The sequence below is a fragment of the Gopherus flavomarginatus genome, chromosome 20 (genome assembly GCF_025201925.1).
Source record: "Gopherus flavomarginatus isolate rGopFla2 chromosome 20, rGopFla2.mat.asm, whole genome shotgun sequence".
In the NCBI taxonomy this organism is placed as follows: domain Eukaryota; kingdom Metazoa; phylum Chordata; order Testudines; family Testudinidae; genus Gopherus; species Gopherus flavomarginatus.
In genome coordinates, this window is record NC_066636.1 from 23,804,381 (window position 1) to 23,812,522 (window position 8,142).

Here is an 8,142-nt window from a genome sequence, read left to right on the forward strand (position 1 = left end):
GTGTCGGGCACCATCCGATCTGAGGCCACCACCTCGGGCCGGGCCAGCGTCACCTCTGCGCCCGTGTCCCAGTACCCAGTGACCTTCCTCCCATCCACTTCCAGGGAAACAATGCACTCTTTCCGGAGGGGCAGCCCCGTGCCCACCCGGTAAACCAAAAACCCGGAACCGGGAGCATCCACAGGTGGTATGTTGCCAACCCCCCTTTCCTGGGAACGTAGCCCCTCCTCCGATTGGGTTTTTACCCAGTCCACCCTCTGCGGGTTGGGTCTGCTTGGTCTGTCCCTGAGCTTGGGGCACTGGGCCCGTATGTGACCTCGTTGGCCACAGCGATAGCAGCCCATATCTCGTGGGTCCCCTTGAGTGGGTCGGAGGGACCTGCCGCTGGATGTTCCCCTTTTGGGGGGGTTCTCCATAGGCCCCCTTTGGGAGGTCCCATGTTGACTCTCTCTCTGCGTTGAGGCAGGCCTGCTCCTTCGAGACTCCTCCCTGCCATCCCCTGCCCGACTGTCCACAAATTGGTCGGCCAGCTGGCCTGCATGCTGTGGGTTCTCCGGCTTCTGGTCCATCAACCACAGCCTCAGGTCGGACGGGCACTGCTCGTACAGGTGCTCCAGTATGAATAGGTCAAGCAGGTCCTCTTTAGTTTGGGCCCCAGCTGTCCACTTGCGGGCATACCCCTGCGCCCGGTTGACCAGTTGTAGGTATGTGACCTCACGGGTTTTACGCTGGCTCCGGAACTTTTTCCGGTACATCTCAGGAGTCAGCCCAAACTCGCGGAGCAGGGCCTGTTTGAACAGTTCGTAGTCCCCTGCCTCCGCCCCTTTCAGTCGGCTGTACACCTCCACGGCTGTGGAGTCCAGTAAGGGGGTGAGAACTGCAATCCTGTCTGCAGGGTCAACCCTGTGCAGCTCGCAGGCATTCTCAAAGGCCGTCAGGAAGGTATCTATGTCCTCCCCCTCCTTACGCCGGGGCAGCAAGTGCTTATCAAAGCTCTTTGTAGGCTTGGGTCCCCCCTCACTCACCGCAGCTGGAGCCTCACTGCTCCTCAGCCGGGCCAGGTCCAGCTCATGTTTACGCTGTTTCTCCTTCTCCTCCCACTCACGCTGGCGCTGGTTCTCCTCATGTTTACGCTGGTTCTCCTCATGTTTACGCTGGTTCTCCTCATGTTCACGCTGTTTCGCCTTCTCCTCCAGCTCTCGCCTCTTTAACTCGAGCTCCTCCCGTCTCAGCTCCCTTTCATATTCCAGCCGCATCCGCTCCATGGATGCCGAGCGTTGCCGGGTGGATCCCCTGCTGGGGGGTGAGCTTCGCCGGGCGGATCCCCTGCTGGCTGGGGGTGTCACGGTGCCCTCGGTATACACTGGGCTCCTCCCCGCCCTTCCTCTACGCCTAGGAAGGGGGGGTCTCGGGAAGCCCTCGTCCGCCAGCTGACCACTCCCAGCGGGGACAGACACTGGTGCCTGCGCTGCATCTACCCGGCTGCTTCCCTCAGCGACAGGGCTCCGTTCATTCATGCGGTCTCCCTCCTCCAGCTGGGCAATCAGCTGGTCCTTGGTGCGTCTCCCCGGGCGCAGCCCCCTCTGCTTGCACAGCTCTAGCAGGTCACACTTGCGCCGCTTGGCATACATCTTCCTGCTGACCACTCACAGGCCGGGGTGCTCGCCGCTCCCCACGGTTTCCAGGGGGACCCCTAGTGCACCAGCCCTTCTTGAGGTCACCACCTCTCTGCCAGGGTCGAGCTGCAGACTCCTCCGCCCCTGGGACCGCTCGCTGCAATCCCCCGGGGGACCCTGTTACTGCAAAGTCCTTCTCACTGGGCACACACTCCCAGGGGTTAACCACCCCTTCGTTTTACTGCTCCCCAGTCACTTACTGCAGGAAGCGCCGTCCACGGGGTGCAGTATCTCCCGCCGCTGCCACCAGTTGTCACGGAGTGTGGGGGAGTCCGGCCCTGCACCCCTCTTCCTGGGACCCACAGTGACTCTCAGCCAGCCAGTAAAACAGAAGGTTTATTGGACAACAGGAACACAGGTTACAGCAGGGCTCGCAGGCACAGTCAGGACCCCTCCACCGAGTCCTTCTGGGCTTTCAGGGTGCTTGGATCCTAGCTAGGATACCCTGAATTCCACCCACACAGCCCCAAGCCCAAACTCAAACTGCTTCCCTCCTGCCACTCCCTTCCTTTGTCCCCTTCCCGGGCAAAGGTGTTGACCTTTCCCCTCCCTTACCTAGCTCAGGTTACAGGCTCTGGCATCGTCCATCTCCTAAAGTCCTCCCCTGCTCTCCCACTCCCCACACAGACAGTCCCTACTGCATCACAGCAGTTTTGGAAGATTCCCCACAAGCAAGGGGAAACTGAGGCAGGGCACTGCAGTCCACCCCAGGCCACAAAGGGGTGCTCAGGAGGCAGCTGATCATTTACAGCCCCTCTCTCCTTCCCGCTTACCTCTTCCAAGGACATATAGACCATCATCCATCCACTCCTGGGCCTTGTCTACACTAGGGAATTAGCCAGCACCCAGCACTTGACATGCATTGACTCCTTTGGAGGTTTCAGGACCTTGCTGCTTCTAAAAACAATGAGCCCTTAATTAGCAACTTTACCTCCCCTCATTAGGCGATCCCCCAGGTACTTTGCTTCTCTCCCCACTGAGGCACCAGGATCCGGAGGTCAGCTCCTTCCACCTCCAATGGGTCTTAATTATTTTTCCCGGCTGGTGGCATCTGGGTTGGCCCCACCAACGCACCCTGCATCGCTGCAGTCTATTTACATGAGTGGCGCGTTAGGACGCTGGCGACCGCTCCCTGGAGAGGCTGCGGAAGCAAAGCCCAGAGCCGCCCTGCCGCATGGAACCAAGGGAGAATCATCTACCCTGCCCGCTAGGGATATGGAGCCCTCCAGCTTCTGGGACTCTGTCAGGGCCTCTTTTGGTTGCCCAGAAGCCATGCACCCACCCTGCAGACCGGCAGCGTTCAGAGGGATGTGCTGTCCCAACACAGGGTGCTACCTGGAGCGAAGAAACCAGTCCCCACATGGCCTAACACACAAGAGCGTGTGGATCTCCATCGACCTGGTACACGCCAAGGACACGCCGGCCATAGCTTTGCTGCCATCTCGTGGCCTGTCCCGTGAACACACCCCACTGCTAACAGCCCACTCCCCACGTGGGCCTGTAAACCAGGGGTCGCAACCTTTCAGAAGTGCTGTGCCGAGTCTTCATTTAGTCACGCTGATTTACGGTTTCACGTGCCAATCACACCTTACCGTTTTTAGGTCTCTTTCTATAGGTCTATAATGTATAACTAAACTATTGTATGGAAAGTAAATAAGGCTTTTAAAATGTTTAAGAAGCTTCATTTAAAATTAAATTAAAGTGCAGAGCCCCCCGGAGCGGTGGCTAGGACCCAGGCAGTGTGAGTGCCACTGAAAATCCGCTCGCGTGCTGCCTTCGGCACCCATGCCATAGGTTGCCAACCCCTGTTGTATACACAGGGAGCTCTGTCTCATGCCTGCCACCTGCGGGCACTTCAGGTTGTTGCTTTTCTTTAAATGCTGCAATAGGCCAGGTTCAATGGATTTCAAGAGTCTGGCTGCTTTTTACACACAGGCCAGGCTGTACAATCCCCCATGCAGCTGTGCGCTGCTGCAGCATGGAATCCCGCTCCCTCCAGCAAGCATGTCTCCCCCGAAGCCTGTCTCCCTCTGAGCCTGCGGTTCCTGAGTCCTGGCTGCGTTGGGGGAGCTGATTTCTCGCAGATATAAACAAGGTATGGCAGGTGGTGAGGAGATGGAAGGATGGCTGATGGGTGTATACAGAGAGAGACAGATTGCAGGGGGAAGGAAGGATAGACGGATGGATAGACAGATAAGGATCTAGGAGGATGGATGGGTAATGTGTTTACAATATTGACAACCCCAAACATTTAAACTCATGAATGAGGCACCCAAACTATCACACTGGCTTCCAAATCATGAGATTTTAAAAAAACAACTTGGGGAGGTGGGGGAGGGGTCTTTGGATTTTGAGGTTCCAGGTGCACTTGGATCCTGTTTTCAGGCTTTTCTCTGAAACAATAAGGACTAGAAACCTCTTTCTTTTTAATTAAAGCTGAGGTTCTCGTGTAATTAGTCCTGCCGTTTCTGTGGCTCTGAACTCTGAGCACTGAGGAAGAGAGAAGAACAGAGCAGGAATACAGTGGAAATGAAAACGTTAAGATGGATGTTTGGAGTTACAAGGCCGGACCACGTTCAGAACAAAAATCCAGGGAAGGGTGAAGGTGGCCCCAATTATAGAAAAGCTCCAGGAATCCAGGCTTCGATGGTCTGGATCTATGAAAAGAAGGGTGGAAAAATGTATAGGAAACAGGGTGTTACACTTAGAAGCAGAGGGCAAGAGAAGAGTTGGAAGACCCAAAACTAGATGGGTAGATGTCATACAAAAAATGTGATTAACTACAGAATTAACGAGGGACCGCTTCAAGACCACCTGGAATGGCAAAGAAGGGCCGCAAGACCCACTCCCATATAGTTGGGACTAAAGCTAGAAGAAGAAGACAGTTCTCATGTAATCATAGGACTCCAGGAGCTGCTGATTTAAAATAAAAATACCAAAACACAAAACTTGGCAACAATGTAACAGTTTATGGGCTGCTGGTTGGAGGTTAGCAGAGCGACTATACCAGATCCTCAGTGGCAGCCTAGCTCTATCTCTCTGGCCCATAGCTGCTTGTTACTTTTTGGGACAAATCTGTTTCAGAGGGCCAGCTGCCAGCCGGGGTAAGTCAGTGGGGCAGCTCCATTGACCTCAGCTGAGGATCTAGCCCAGAGCACTGTGTGTGCATCACTTAAACGCCCTAGTTATCCCGCTGGCCTGCGTTCACGCCCATGTGTTTCATTCATTCCTGCTCTGGTTCGCTGTTTAAGAAGCAGAGGCCTGACCATGCTGCTCTTCCCTGCACATGGTGCGTGTACGTGAACAGTGAGATGTGTCTCCACTGGCCAATTTCAAAGACCAAACAAACCCTGGTGTGTGCTGAACGCGTCACTCTGGGATCTCTGACCTCGGCTGGCTGGTTGGTAACGTTGAGTGCCTGGAACCCCTGGCTCTGGTGTCAGTGAAGGAGGCTTCCTGCTGGAACAACATTTGGGTCACTGTTGAAGCCCTAACTGTGCAAAATGAGCTGTGAGAGAGGCTGAGAACCTGCTTGAGGGGCTCCGGGGATCATTTAGCACGGCCAATATCCTCCCGAGTAGGGCAGTCCTGGAGGAATGTGTGTGTGGCTATGTGGCGTGTCCGAGCGCTGCAACGCTGGCTTTCTCCTAACCACATCCTGAGCTGTTTGCACGGCTTGGCACGGAGGCTGGTTCGCATGGCAGCCGGGTTTCACGCAGCAACCTTGAGAATTCGCCGCCCCAATAGAGCTGCCTTGATTTACCCCAGCGGTTTAGCAGTCACCTTTGCAATCTTTGCTCTAGTGTCTTTTGTCTGATAACTATTCATTTAGCAACTAAAACCTGAATACCACAAACACACTCATTCCGGCCAGCCCACAATGGCACAGGCTAGCTCCTCGGCTGCTGCACTGACTTCAGCAGAGCAGAGGACCAGGCCCAAGGAGCTTCCGGGCATCCCCAGTGGTGTTAAAATTAACTTCTAAGGGGCAATCGAGCAAGTGCATCCCGGCAAAGTTGGACACCCATCTCTGTAGTGAGCCGGTTTGTCCTGCAGGTGCCGCTGCTGAGTTCTGTTAGCTACACCAGTGGCTCCAATCTTCCCAAAATACTGTCCCCCTTTCAGGAGACTGATGGGTCCTGTGCACCTCCAAGTTTCATCTCACTTCAGAACGACTTGCTTACAAAATCAGACCTAAAATGACAGAAGTGTCACAGCCGCTAGTACTGGCAAATGGCTGCCTTTCGACCATATAATTATCAAATAAATTGACTGGACTATAACTCTTCTACTTACACGTCTGCGCGTTGAACAGTCTGAGCAAGTCACTGTCTGGATGACATTTTAGTCAGTCCTGACTTCGCTAGCGCTTTTCATGTAGCCTGTTGTAAAACCAGGCATGTATCTAACTGAAGTGACGTCTCCCCTGGAAGACCTCTGCATACCCCGGGGGTCACAGGTGCTGGAACTAGGGGGGCTGCTGCACCCCTGGCTGGAAGTGATTTCCATCGTACGCTAAGTTTACAGTTTGGTTCAATGGCTCTCAGCTCCCCCACTGTATAAATTGTCCCAGTGCCCCTGCCAGGGGTATGCGTACCCCCAATTGAGACCCACTGCTCTACAGTGCCCCTGAGCACAAGCTTTCCAGGCAGACAGTTGCCCTGTGAAATTAGAGTCGTTAATTACCCATGCTTAACTCTTCCCCCTTCCTGAGAAGGGGAGCAGTGCAGCGAGGGCAGGCCAGGGGCACAGGCCTCCTGGGTTTTAAGCCTGGCTCTGCCCCTTGCTCCAGTCTCTGTATCTCCATTTTCTTTTCCACCACCTCACGACATGGGACGGGATTGGCTCATACTCTGGGCGTGCACACACCTCAGCAGGCAGGACGAGCCCTTGATTTTAGCTGGGGCCTGTCAGTTCTCCTGCCATACAAACAAGAACCATCTGTCTCACTAGCAGGAAGCGCTTCCTTGCTGTGCAGCCCTAATATCCCTCTTGGTAACGGCTCCTCTGCCCTGGGGCGAGTGACGCTACGCTGGAACTACCTCTCTCCCTCTGCGAGATTGGCTCTCTGCCCAATACAAAATGCTCCAGCCCAGCCAGGATAAATACATAACCCTAGGGGTCACTCTGGATTGGCCCAGAGGGCTACAGTGTGGGAGAGTCCGGGGGGGCATATTACTCACTAGCTGATGGGGGTGGCTGGAGGCAGATCAAGAGTTTGTCACTAGACATAACCACCATGTACAACGGTATCAGGTGTAGCCAGTCAGCACAGCATTCCAGAGAGGAATGAGTCCTTCATTTGATGGGCCCACTGGGGCCAAACACGGCCAGAGCGACACCCATGTCTGCCCAGGAGGGACCGCATCCTGCGCAGTCAGGACTATAGAGCTGAGGGGGCTCAGGGCCCCTTTAAAGGAAGGTTTGTCAGCAGCACCCAGTGGCTTTTCTTGCCCTGGGATGGCACCGGATCTCAATGGCTCCGGGACTCCTGCTCAGACCATGAATAGCTCTTCCCATCACCTGACACGGCCCCAGGTGCGTGAGCTGAGCCGTGCCTCACAGGTATTGCCATGGTGACACACCTGCAGCCCCACCCACTCCCCTGAGCGCTGACATGGCTGCGCTGCAAGGGTGGAGCGACCACATCCTCCCCTAATGTTACAGGAACTGGGGAGCCTGGTGGTTAGAGACCAGGCTCAGCCACCAGCTTCCTATTTCATCTCTCTGCATGGGCAGAGCATGCCAGGGCATCTAACTAGCTGCAGCCCTGTAGGGCAGAGTGCTTAGGGAACCCTGGGGCTCTCAGAGGCTCCAGCCTCCTCCATATCCCTGTGGGGTGGCTGCTGAGGGCAGGGTCGGTCTGGGCAGGAGGCAGACAGCTGGGTCAGCATCTCTCTGCAGTTCTTCGCTAGAAGGGCTGGACAGCTCTGCGTGACCCACCCCACACAGTCCCCTGCATCTCACAGGCCCAGCTGTGGAGACCAGCTCGCTCGGAGGCTCAGGGCTTGTGAGCCGGGGTGTGACTCTAGCCTGCCATGGTCGGAGTGTGCACGTGCCCCCTGCTGATGTGCCTGTATAGGTTGTTAGGGTGTCTGACCTCGTCCTCGCTGACGTGGGACTCGCTCATAGGGCATTAAACCTGAACATGTCAGCAGGGTGCCCAGAAGTCTGCACCAGGCTTGCATGGGGTGGATTCCCACCCCCTGGATTGCCAGTCTAGAGACAAGCCCTCTCTCCCCCTGGCTTGGTGCCTGTGATACTCAGACCCCTCCCAGGCAGGTGAAGTGCTGCAGCGTCTCCCTGCTGCTCATCCCCTGCTCCCGACTTTCCGCCCTCACCCATTAAACCGACCCCTTGTGGAAATGGTTCGTCCCAGCCCCACCTGGAGCCCAGCTCCTGAAACCCTCTCAAAACCAACGATGTTTATTGAGCTTTACAAAAACAAGTCTCATCAACAGCAGCG